Genomic DNA, 13,575 nt, shown 5'->3' on the forward strand with positions numbered 1-13,575 from the left:
GGACAATTATCAAATCTCCACCAGTGTTCTCTGTTCTCAAGTTGAACTGTGCTTGTCTGTTTAACTGTCTTTATTCTTGATATGGGAGATATTCCCTAAGTCTAGGATCATACACGTAGCATTTCTTTTCTTGTTTTCCAGTTCTCCTAAATCTCTTTAAGACTGGGAAATCAGAAGTGTGCACACCATTCAAGAAGTGGGCACTGCAAGGTTTTATACCAGGGACACACAGAGCACTATGATCACCTGAGTACTCGTGCTCTGCACAGGGGGCACACCCTGTGCTGCTCACGGAGCAGTCTGGCAGGTCCAGAAAGGTGTTTAACCCACCTTCTTCTCACAGGGCCCTTGTATGTCAGGGTCACTGCTGCAGATCCTGCCCCATGTTAAGCTCAACACTACAACCTAAAAAAAGAGAAGTATCCCTCATATAAAGAAAGAAGCATCATGAGGAAAAATGTTGTGTCTTTGAGAAAATTATTTGAAACCTGAGTTTGTGTGGTCAGATAATTTCTAAATTTTCTAAACCACTCACAAAACTACTCACTTCACTCACTTCTAACTTCCATGTGGAAAATAAGTACTAGAACAAAATGAATTAAGAAAGTGCACTTAGCAGGGTCATATTTTATGCCTTCATGTTTTCAATGTGTGCATTTTTCTGTTGACCACAAACTATTCAGCAATAAATCATACATCTTGACCTTAGATGTCTTTTCCTGTAAGTTAACCTCTTTCAAGAAATAATGCACTTTAGGCCTGCCTATTTTTTTTATTTTGTTGTCGTTTGTGGTTTTTTGTTGTTGTTGTTGTTGTTTGTTTGTTTGTTTTTTAATTCATAGTGCAACTTACAGGTACAACAGGTGGTTGTACACTTTTAACATCACATCTGTCCATATTAGGAGCTTACCTTTCACCCAGATGGAGGAAATAGAGGCCTGTGGCGAAAGCTTTTAGCTGTATTTCCATATAAAAAACAAATGCAGTTAACCACAGCAGAGAATCCAAGGCTGTGTAGATGTTAACGTGCGTAAACAAGTTTTCATAATCCAAGGCTACTTACTATGCTTTTCCTCCTATGGTTGCCCATGAAAACTGGATCCAGCTTACATGTGTTACCATCATTCCTGCAAGGTAGACATATTTATTATATGTTTTATCATCTCAACTTTTATGGCTAGCAGCAATTCAGACAAAATGACTCATTTCGTCATTAAACACCTGATCCTATGATAAAATGTTGGATCCTATTGAAGATTGTGTCCCTGGAGGCTATAATGTTTCCAAAGATTGCGAAACAGAGGTGCTGTCTTCTCCAGTTCCCTTGTGACTTTAGATGTACTCATTAGAATTCCCAGCCCTTTGTTTTGCTCATTTTCCAATAGAGCAAAAACTAGGGATGATATATTTAACAGGGGCTGTAAGTGGCATTTTGATGGTAGAAAAGCTTTTGCCTTTCTAACAGTCCAACAGGACTTGCCTCTTCTCTTACCAAAACTGTAAATAGAAGCAAAATAATGGTAGTGTTATTAATACCTATCTTTATTAAACTCAGCTTGACATTTAAAGCTGAGTTTAATAAAGATAGGTGTTATTAACACTAGCACAGATTCCTATTAATGTTATATAAACACTTGAGTTAATGGAATACCAGCAGTACAAAGTTAAATACTTGGGAACTTGGAGCAGTTTCAGGGGAGTTCTAACATGGACCCTTCTAGATGTGGAAGCTGAAAAGCAGATTTTGAATTCTGTTCAGCTGCCTAAACTCTACCTAAACTCTGGATGCCCAAACACCACTGAATGCTGATTTTTTTTACTCCAAGGTTCCCCAGGGGCTTTCTCTGCAAATGCAAAAGATTGTGGCATCTGTCTCAGGACTGAGTAATTAGTAATTATGTATGGAGAAATTCCTAATGGTATTTCTCTGCTGAATTCTCCCAGGGGGCCATTTTTACAGCCAATCCATGTGTTAGGAGAGATGGGAGAAGGCAGGAGTGCATTTTACCTGTATTTTTTAAACTGTGTCACTGCACAGAGGAGTGGGGGTGAGGAAGAACCAAGAATCTGTGCAACACAGTGTGCAAGAACACATAAAGACCATTAATGAGGTTTTCCATATTTCCTGCACTCCAGATGAGTAATTTTGCTGACAGCTCATTTCCCTCTTTCCTCCTTCCTTTTCCCGTGCCTGTCTCTGCTCCTGCCTGCTGCACTACAACTCTCCTTCTCACATAATTCTTTACTACTGCACTTTCATTATCAGCTCTCTATCATCAGGTCACTGCTTCTACCCTGCCTTCAGATCCCAAACATTTGAGCAGTGGGATCTTAACATGCATACAGCTTTCACACGCAGACCATGAGAGTAGTTCCTTTTTGCTACAGCTGCACAGAGCACCTTGAGAGGGTGAAGAGCCAATGGAGAAACTACAGAATAAGTCCCAATATAACTCTATGGACTCATGGGAAATGAAATTTGTCAGGGCTTTGTAACATAGTGTACTAGTGATTTTCTAAGGGACTTCAAAAAGTACATCCTACCTCTTACCATTCCACTAAATTCAAGCTCCTCCTTCCTACTAAGCAAGCAGAAGAATTTCTCAATAGAAATACCTTAAAAATTTTCTTTAACACAGAGAGAACATGTATTTTCCCTTGACCTTATCCTGGACAACAGCCACAGCTGGGATTTTAAAGCTTGCATGTGGAAAATTAAAAAGGGATCAAATTCCCTATTGACTTTAAAGTGCACAGTAACTGCATCTGCTTAAGCTATTGGCAAAATTGGCCTCTCATGTCTTCTCAAAAACGTTTCAAAATGATAACAATTTTTAATATAATTCTCAGTATGGTTAGTGAAAATGTCTACTTGAATTGTGTTGGTTTAAGAAGTGTTTGTCACATAGCACTTGCTGCTACGAGTTTTTCTGTAATAGTGTGTAGCAACCTCTCCAAAGCACTTTAGCACAAAAAGTGCTCCAGACTCTCCCTATTACTCACTTCTGAGTTTCAATCCATTGAATCATCTCACATGGTATCAGGATGCATTTTTTGCAATCTTCTTAACTTTGCCTGCTGCTTTAACAGCCAGTGTGCCCCAGTACAGTTCAAGCTGTATGGAATTCAGGAATAGGTGGTAGGACAAGATGACCCATCAGAGATTTGTGCTGAGATTAGAAAAACTGAGATTATCCAATGAATTTCTGTAAATACACAATAATAATTCAGCTGAAAATGCTGAAGTTTAAAAGAAGTAGATAAAAGGACATCTTCAAATCCTATGTGTATTTTTTAATTAGTAACACTTTAAAAAATCAGCAAAGAATAGCTGATTTAGAGAGACGGTAAGGTGAACAGGGGGTGTTCACTTGCTGTTCACTTGGGCAGTGTGAAGGTCTTTGGTGAATAGGTTTTGTTCCTTGCATGCCTCACTCAGCTGCTTTCCTGGTCTGGCATAAGTTAGCAGAAGTGGAGCTGCGTGGTTTGCTTCCTTTCCAAACATCTGCCCTCGAGGATGTTTTTGTTTGTGCCTGCCCCAGAAACACAGGAGAATGAAGCTCCCAGCACTGTCCAAGCTGCTGTGGAGCAGCCATCTCCTCCCTGCTCCCTGCCTTCCCCTCCTGCTCTCAGCACTGGGGACCTGACAGTCTCAGTGGTGGCCCTGGCTGGGAGCATCTCAGAGCTGTGTTTTCCTACCCCCTCTGGGCAGCCCCGGCCAGGCAGCAGCGTCTCACTTTGACAGGATAAGGCTGAATGGCAGAGCCTGTCCCTGCATGAGATGGAGGCGCTGGCCCTGGCACATGTCAGCTCAGCAGAGGTGTGCTGGCACTTGCATGAGATGTTTCTGGCTCCTGGAGGGTTTGTACCAGCATGGCCTGTGAAGCAAGGTGTCCCAACCCTGCAGGGAGGTCACAGAATAAATTAGTTCCTCCAGGGCACTGGCACAGCCTGGCTCAGTGTGCCAGCCCTGTGCTGCTACCAAGGAGTCAACAGACATTTTGCAATATCTGCTCTCAGTCCCAAATGTGGCAACACATCTTAGATACTGCAATTCAACAGAACTCAGCAAGCTGTGTCCTTGTCTGGCCAAGTCTTTCCCTAAACAAGCTGACTTTATGAAAATATTTGGGTGAACTTCTGCTATGGAGTTGGGCTTCAGTGGTGTCAGCTTTGTTTGAATGTAAGAATGTTATAAAGAGAGCATTGAAGAGCAATGCTGGGCAGAGCTCTGGTGGCCAAGGGGTGTGAGGCATGTACCAGAGACAGGGACAGGGAGGGAAAGGCAGAGGTGCTGCTGCTCTCTGCCTGTCCCCTCACAACTGCCGATACTTTGCTGTGTTTCCTCTCTGTTTGTTTTTCTGCTTCCCCTCTAAACTTTTTGCATCATCCTGGCTGCTTTCCCGAGCTGAGGCTCAGCCCCTCGCTTGCTCACTGGAATCCTCCCACTGCCCTGGTGCACAGGCGTTGAGCCGTGTTGCCATGGGAAGGGGCTGTTTGTTACCTATTGCACCAGGCTCCGAAGCTGGGGAGGACAGGTCCCGGTTAAGTCAACACACTGCTGGAAAAATGCGTGAACTTTTGTGATACACACACTGGGGGAAAAAAAAAAAGAAGGCGGTGGATTTTGGCAGCTTTGAATGCACTTGAACTGGGCAGTGCCCATACCAGAGCTCTGACTAAACCACTTGGCATGGTCAGGATCCCCAGGGCTGGGTTCTCCTTGGAGGTAAAGCACAGCACTCTTGAAGCAAAAGTACCTTGGAAATACTGGAGAGGGTGGTTCCAAAAGGCAAAGGGCAAGCACCTGAGCAAAGCCTTTGTTCACCTCCTGGTTTTCAGGGTGTTGAGGAAAGCCCAGCTGGAGCCCGGCAACTCTCCCTTCCTCAGCCACTGCAGCTGAGTGGGGAGCACGAGAGGAGAGAGATGTTGGGTGCAAAAGCTCTGATCATGCTGAAATTTTACCATGGAAATTGACTTTGTGCAAGTAATAAGAACAGGAAACACTTCTTGTTTTCTCTCAGGAGGGGAACATTAAGTAATGGCTTTATCTTAATTTGTCAGGCTTTGCCCTAGGGACCAAAATTAAATGGCTGGAAGCCAGCGGAGACTTGAGAACTGAAGCATTAACACTCCGATAAATAAAAAAGAATTCATTTTAATTAGTTTTCCAGCTGAAAAATAATGAAGCTCTACATGCCAAAAAGCTGTAATGGAGTAATGGAAAGGCCTGTGCTTATACAATGGAGCGTGATTGCAATCTCAGGGCTCCATTTGTATTCGTTTGTAGCATGAAACAAAGGAAGGTGTTTGGATTCTCTCTCTTTATATAAAGCCTCTGCTCCAGCACTCTGGGCTGGTCTTCAACCAGGCTTCCCACAGTCTACTGCCAAATCTACAAAATTTTCCTGGCTGACATTCAGGAAAGTACTGCTCGGGCTCTAGGATGGAAAGTTAAAAGACTTTGCCTGGTTACCCTGAAACATACAAACAGTACTTGACGTATGGCGTTGATTCATCCTGCACAGGCTGTCCCCGCTATGTCCCAGGGGGATACAGCATTGTGAAGTTCCCTGAATGCATCTCACTCACTAGTGTTAGAATCTAGTGAGAGGAGACAAACACTTGTAAGGATTGCTTTCCCTTGGAGGATTAGCTGAGATTAGAAAAACTACAGTCCAGTTTGTAGCTGCACTGTAGCACTCCTCGGATCCAGGGTGGGATTAGCCTGGGATAAACAGCTCAGATGCATTTATAAAAAGCAGTGCTATGGTCAAAAATACCATTAGTTACTGTGACTAAGAGGCTGTCCTGACTGTTGGAGGAGTGATAGACACTTCAGTGCCCAGAGCTCCTATTTGCCATTGCAGAGGGCTAGTAGAGCTTGAGTCACAAGCTCATATTTATTTACTGAATTGCTATCCAATTAGTAACAAAAAAACCAAACCAAAACAAAAATCTCTGTTCAGCGGGAACAAATAGAAAAGGAATAGGAAATGTCTCACTGCCATGAACAGTCTAACAGATATGCACCTTGTTTATAAAAGGACATCGTCCCTGTGAAGACAATGATCAGCTGGGCAAACACGTCCCTGCATCCGCCCAGAGATCTCCTCTTAGAAAGCAGGACTTGGAGGTTGATTCTGTGGCTGCCCAGCTGTGCTAGTGTCCAGTGGGGAGGTGCACAGCAGGAGCAGGGACAGCATGCCTACAGCTGCCTGCTTCTGGAGGATTTGTCTTGGAAGGATGACATGAACTGTTCCAGCCCCCACCATGCAGCCCCCACCTCCACAGAGGAAACGATGTTCACTGTGCTCTTTGCAGCACTCCTCCCAGCCAGGACGGCCTTGGTTCCTGCCATATGCCTCAGCATTTCTATTTGCTTCTCCATAAATGGCCTGGATATATAAAGACAAGGATTTGTCCTTTGCTCATCATTGCTTCAAACTCCCTTCTGCCCACAGAAGCTATGTGGGCAGAGCTATGTTTTTCACACTAAGAAGCTCTTGTGTAGTCTATAGTCAAAATGACACCCAGTGCAAAATCAGACATTGGAAACCACAATGTAAGGTTTTGTCCATATTTGGAGTATGAAAATGTTAGAAAAATGTGAGTTAAGCAGCAAAAAGCATCAGACTGGCTTAAAACTGAAGCAGTGCTGAGTTTTCTGTTTTGTTTTGTTTTTTTTTTTTTTTTTCGTTTGGCATTTTCAGGTTTTAGGTCAAGTTGTCAGACCTCTTTGGTCTTAAACCTCCTCTTAAAAGTGAACTCAGTGTCTTATGGAAGCTAGGACTCTCTAGATAAATGCAAAAAAAAAAAAAACAAGCTGACATTGAAGCACTGATGTCAGGAGCAATCACCCGTTTTCACTTTGTTAGGAGTCAGTTTGGATTGATTTTCCGAGCTGCAAGCTATGATGGAGAACAAATGTACGATGGAGACTTGTATCCTACCAGTCCCATGGGAAGGGAATAGAATCCCTTCTATATGAAGCTGCCATGTGCAGAAATCAAGCAAGAAGAGATAATCACCACTTACTACAACAAGCAAAAATCTGCCAATAAAGAAGAAACCCTCTGAAAGTTGGGAAAGGAGAAAAAAATATTTATCATAGAATCAGGGAATGGTTTGAGTTGGAAGGGACCTTAAGCATCATCTAGTTCCAACCATGAGCAGGGATGCCACTCACTTGGCAAGGTTGCCCAAAGTCCCACCCAGCCTGGCCTTGGACTTTTCCAGGGGTGGGGAATCCATAACTTCTCTTGGAAACCTGTTCCATTGCTTCACCACCCTTACAATAAAGAATTTCTTTCTAATATGGAATCTAAACCTCCCCTCTTTCAGTTCAAAGCCATTCCTCCTGTCCAATCACTACATGCCCTTGTAAAAAGTCTTTCTCCATCTCTCCTGAAGGCTCTCTTTAAATACTGGAGTGTGCTCTAAGTTCTCTCTGGAACTTTCTCTTCCTCAGGCTAAACAGTCACAACTCTCTTGCCCTCTTTTTATAGGAGAGGTGTTCCAGCCCTCTTTATGGCCTCTTCTGGACTTGCACTGACAGGTCCACATCTTTTTTAAGTTGGGGGATCCAGAGCTGAATACAGCACTCCAGGTGGAGCCTCACCAGAGTGGAGCAGTGGCAGAGAATCCCAGAATCTTCAGCCTGCTGGCCAGAATGCTTCTAATGCAGACCAGGATATGGTTGGCATTCTGAACTGTTGCACATTGCTGGGTCATGCTGAGCTTCTTGTTCATCAACACCCCCAAGTCTTCTCCTCAGGATTACTCTCAATTCCTTCTCAGCTCAGCCTGTACTTGGTTTGGGATTGCAGCAACCCAGGTGCAACACCTGACACTTGGCCTTGTTGATCTTCATGATCTTCACATGGGACCACCTCTCAAGCCTATCCACAGGCTCCCTGCTCAGCATCCTTTTCCTCTGGTGTGTGGATAGCACCACACAGCTTGGTGTCATCTGCAAATTTACTGAACAGGCACTCAGTCCCACTGCCATGTCACCAACTAGGTGTTAAACAGTGCTGTATTATCAATCCAAGAAACATGAACACAAAGCAAATAAACAACTGTATTCATAAAGTCAAAAAAGGATGAGAAAAGTAAAAAAAATTATAGCTTTACTTGGTTGCATTTAATTTGGGTGTTTTATTTATTTATTGTGCAATATTATTTATGAGTGATGGCTGGTAACCAAAGTTTTGAACAAGCATCTTTCTGTTTAAAATTACAAAATATGAAAATAAAAGACTGAGCTGGTTTTTAAGGAATAATGAGTATTTAGGGACAGAAGAAAGCCCCGGAAAAACTGTCCTCAACACAGGACAAGTGTTTTGTCTCGTCGTTTTGCAGCTGATCCTACAGCTTGTCTTTGGTTGAAGCATGTACTGAAAAGGATACAATCTTGATTACAGATGTGAACAGACAGATAATTTATCACTTGACGTGATGACTTCTTTAAATAATCTTGTGCCCTGATTTTAGAGTATTTTTTTCAAAAGCTACATTTTTCTTTTGACTTGTCTGACCTTCTTCTGTTTGGTCTTGTTGTGTTTGGCCTCTTAGTACCAAGAATGTCTTTCAGTAAGATGTTTATGCTCATGTGTGGCAAAAACATGTTGTTTTTTCAAGGCTAGTGCTTTTCTCAGGGAAAAAAAAAATTAGAAAATAAGTAATTTTGTAGTGGATTGAACGAACATGTTGTGAGGAGCCTTCTGTGTCGTGTATGAATAATCATCTTCCTGCCACTTTCAGCTCTAGAAAATCTAAACCCAAAACCAACACAGAAGATGTATATGGTTATTATCCAGTCAGTGGCTGTATCATTCAGAACCTGTGTCTTCATGGATTGAAAACAGACTAAATGCCTTGTACAAGGTACAGAGATCTGTTGACAAACTGCTTGCCAGATGTCACAGAACCACAGAAGATGCTGAGTTGGAGTGAATCATCAGAGTTGAACTCCCGGCCCTGCACAGAACAGCCCCAAGAACCACACCAGATGTCTGAGAGCATTGTCCAAATACTTCTCCAGCTCTGTCAGACGGGTGCTGTGACCACTTTCCTGGGGACCCTGTTCCAGTACTCAACCGCCCTCTGTGTGAAAACCTTTTCTGGATATTGAGTTTAAACCTCTCCTGACACAGATTCATGCCTTTTCCTTGAGTCCTCTCACTGGTCATGGGTGTGAAGAGATTGGTACCTTCTCCTCCGCCTCACCTCAAGGTTCTGAGGATAGTAATGAGGCCTTCTCTTCTCTAGGCTGAACGAACAATCAAAATTGTTGTGTTTAAGTAGATGGGGTTTTTATACTATTTTTGTGATTCAACCAATGCTCTCAACTCGAATGTTACATGGAGCATCATTATTTTATATGTAGGCATTTAACAATCCAATGTCAAATACTCCTGCAGATCTAAAAACATGTTAAAAGTCAACTCAAAAGAGTGGAACAATTTTTGACTAGTATTTCATTGTACAAGCAATTGCAATGAGGATATCATGTAGCCTTAAATGGAAACAATCCATGGCACAGCACTGGAAGCACCATCAAGCTTTGAGCCAGAGATGCTATTTAGTGCTCTAAGTTGCAGCAGTAGAAGTGAAAATCTTATGGATGGCCTAAGTCTACATATCATAAAAGAAAGACTAAGAAAATGGCATTTTTATTATAGGCTATTGCCATTGCACTTACAAAAGTAGTATTTGACTCAAGACAAGTGACCAATTTGGATATTACAGACAAAATGTGGAACAATTATCTCCTAAATAATTGTGATAATCTGGTAAGATATGTAAGAAAAATAGCTAGTTTTGATTTGTAATTGTCATGTTTGTGACTAAAGCAATGATTTCTATGGATAAACAATATGTTTCAACTTCACCCTCACCTCCTAGCTTCAAATTCTTGGATTATGTCAGAAACCAGGTTTGTAGGAAATTATGTAAAAAGTTCCCAAATCAAACTGAATAAATAATAGCAGTGGCAGGCTTTGCTGCAACATCCCTGTTCTAGCTGTGTGTCACAGCGTAAGTTACAGTTCAGACAGCCATGATACACAGAGTAGTATTTCAGATGCACAATTTCAGACAGCTTTACATATTCACCCAAACAGAGTAACACCAAACCACATTAGAAGGCTTCAGGTGTCCACCCATATAGCGTAACATCACCCAAGAAGGCTGCAAACATCTACAACTCTTGTTCTTTAGCCCAACATTTACACCCCTCATTGTTCATGCATTGCACCTGTGTGCTCTCTGTTCCCTTTGGTGGTTGCTCAGTGCCCCTGGGCACTCCCTGGCTCATTGCTGTCAGTGCTGCTCACCTGCTTCTCACAGCTGTGCCCACTGGGGATGAGGCTGGGCCACAGCCCCACTCCCAGTTACCACAAACTCTGTACCTACAGCTGTACCCAGCAGGTCTGTGGCATGGCTACCCCGATATTATTTGTGCAAAACACCATGTGTCAGTAAGGTGAAATATTCAGAGAAGGTTCTGGAGTCTTATTGCCATGTGAAACCCATTATTAAACCACCTCCAAGACCTGTGCCAAGGCACTGTAATTCAAAATTGTGTTTCTGGAGTGAAGTGGCTTTCCATATGCTACTTGGAGAATCAAAAGGAGCATTTTTCTGGTTCAGCCAAACACTGCCTTCTCAATAAATTGATGGCAGCTCCATAGGCTTTTGCTCTTCCAACAGAATGTTACGGATTCCAGATCCCACAGCACACATACATGAATGACAAGTTTTTGAATGGGCCATGAAGTCTAACTATTTACTGTTTTCAAATAGAATTCTAAAAAGTTGAGACAATAAGCACCAAAAAAACCCCACAGAACTCATTTACAAAAGGAAAATATTGAACTGCCAAAAAACAGGAAGTTCTTGAAAATGCTTGTATTTGTAACTCCTATTAAAATTTAACAATAGACTGTGAGAATGTGCTCAGTATAATAGCTGTTAGGAGTATCAGATACAGAAAGGAGAATCTGCTGCTGAATGGGAGGTCTATTCCAGCAATTTTCAGCATATCAAATAATTAATGTTAGTGTTCTGTTTTGCTCACCATTTGGTCACCATTGCTTGACATCTGCAAGGATCACCTCCTATCTTCCAATCTAAAAACCAGTGAACATACTTTTCTTGCTATTGACACCTCTGTCATAAAGGAATATTTCCATTCAAAGTCATCTGAGGAGCCAAAGTAGCTGAAAGGCTAACCAAGCTTGGTGTGTTTGGGGCTGTAACCAAAATGTGTTTACTGGCTCACCAAACCTCACTCTTGTGGTCTTGCTGTCATCATTTGTAACCTGCTTTTGCTCTGTGGGATTGAGCTGTGAATGCTTTTGGCACAATACTTTCATGTATCATGTTTTCACAGCACTTCACAAAATCTTTGGTTTCTTAATGTTTTATTACCAGAGAAAGAAGGAAAAGACATATTGCATAAAGTGACAAAATGAAGCATTGCTTAAAATTTATATGAGCTGGTATTTTCAAATGTGAATTTTCTAATTTTGTGCCTGTGTTCCTGAACTCACAGGCTCTGTGTCTCATTCTGCTGTTGCATCCTGTGTTACCATGTCCACTGGGACCTGGACTTATTCTCCCTCTGCTAGCCAATGAGCAGAGGTGACAAGATTAGGAGAACATCTTCCCTGAGATACTTGTACGACGGGGAGAGGTGAAGAGTGTGCTTTAGTTCTCATGTCTGTCCAAAAACTTGCTGAACAAGAATCTGAGGAAATGGCTTCCATTATCCTCTACCACAGTGATATAGTTTGTGAGATTTATGTTGTCCAGATTTCTGCTACCAATAGATAAATATAGTAATAATGAGGTCAGAAATTGTGATTGTAATATTTGGAACTTTGGCATCGCTGCATAAACTAGAAATTTAAAAAAAATTCCATAAAAGTATATTTTAGTGCAAAACTGCTTAGTATATTTATTTGAAAAAGTATTTTGTATTATTGACTATGTATAAAATTTATTTACAAAATTAAAAATCTTAAAAATACACAAACAAATGATGCTATTAAAAAAGAGGAAATTATTGAATGGAAATTTATTGAAAATTATTTTATGCAAAATATATATATTTTATTTGAAACTTCAGTTTATAGAATCTAAATTATCTGTTGGAAAAAAGTTTCCTTCGAGACTTTCAGCTTCTAATATCTAGAAGCCTATGGTTTAGAGAGGCAAGAAATTAGTTAGAAAACCATGTCAGAGCCACTCTGATAAATGCCTGAATTTTAGTCCATGAGAAAGGGAATCTGTTGGGAAAGGATGTAAAGTAATCCAAACTTGTGACAGTACTATCATCACTTCAGTGTCTGTATGTTACACTGTTTTGCAGGTCAGACTAATCTGTGTAGCTCAGGCTGTGCATCACCAGAGTGTCTCAGTCTTGCCATCCATCTGTCAACAGGCTGAGACCAAACCTTTCTCCAGGAAGTTAACGGATTGCCCCTACGAGCCTATAACCTTCTGCCAGATTAATTTACTTTGTGTGGTTTATTTGAAAGCAATGGATGAGTTTCCTGAGGCCAGAACCATAGTCCAAACACAGGAGTCACGAATGAGATTTATGGCACTTTTAAGTAAGATCACAGGACTGATAGAAATGGTAGGGTTTGGCTGGTGTTTGGGAACATGCGTGTGATGAGGATGGGGTTACCAGCTCAGTGTGTCCGAGAACATCTGGTCTGGCAGAGACATCACAAGAAGCATTGCCACTGCCTAGCACTACACAGGTAACATGAGTAGCCTGGGTCCCCAGTTGTCCTGATGCTGAGGAAAAAGGAACACCCTGAAAGCAAATCAGAACAAAGAGTCTAATGTGTTGAGGAATATGACACTTTCTGTTCATTGTTTTATTTCTTTTGTGGAACTAGAATGATGAGATAAAGCTCAAGGACTACACTCCTTTCATAATACCCAAATTTCTCCAGTGTAAAATATTTCATTGAAAAAATCTTAATAAGCCCTAGAGAAAATTTGCAGGTCAGGGTAAATAAACCAATGAACAAATTTATGGAGCAGGCTTCTCATAATTTGCAGCCTTTAAATCAAGAAAATATTTCTTACTAAAAGATATATGATGCTTTATCTCCAATTAATGGGATTCGGTGCAAGAATGACGGGGTAAAATTTGATAGCCTATGCTATGCAGGTCAGACTAAATGTTCACACTGGCCCTTGACCTTTGCAGCTATTAATCTTTCATGCGAGCAAAGCCATAAAAGACAGATGAATGCAATAAAAGGGAATTGCTGTCTCTGGAGGACTATTTAGAAGGTTCTCTTGAATTAGCTAATGTGAGGAAAAGATGTTTTCTGATAGAAAGGCCTCCAAATCCCCAAAGTTACACAGCTTATCTTTCATTTTGACACTAGAGGAAATTGCATTTTGGTTAAAGATATTGTTTACTAATATCTTCTTGTTTCTGATCATTTGGAATGTGATCAGAAACAGAAAGAGATCTAATGAAAAAGAAGAAAATGAAAATGTTGCAGGGTTTGCCCTTTCAGATCTTTAAAAAAATTTTACCTC

The sequence above is a fragment of the Taeniopygia guttata genome, chromosome 1A (assembly GCF_048771995.1).
Source record: "Taeniopygia guttata chromosome 1A, bTaeGut7.mat, whole genome shotgun sequence".
In the NCBI taxonomy this organism is placed as follows: domain Eukaryota; kingdom Metazoa; phylum Chordata; class Aves; order Passeriformes; family Estrildidae; genus Taeniopygia; species Taeniopygia guttata.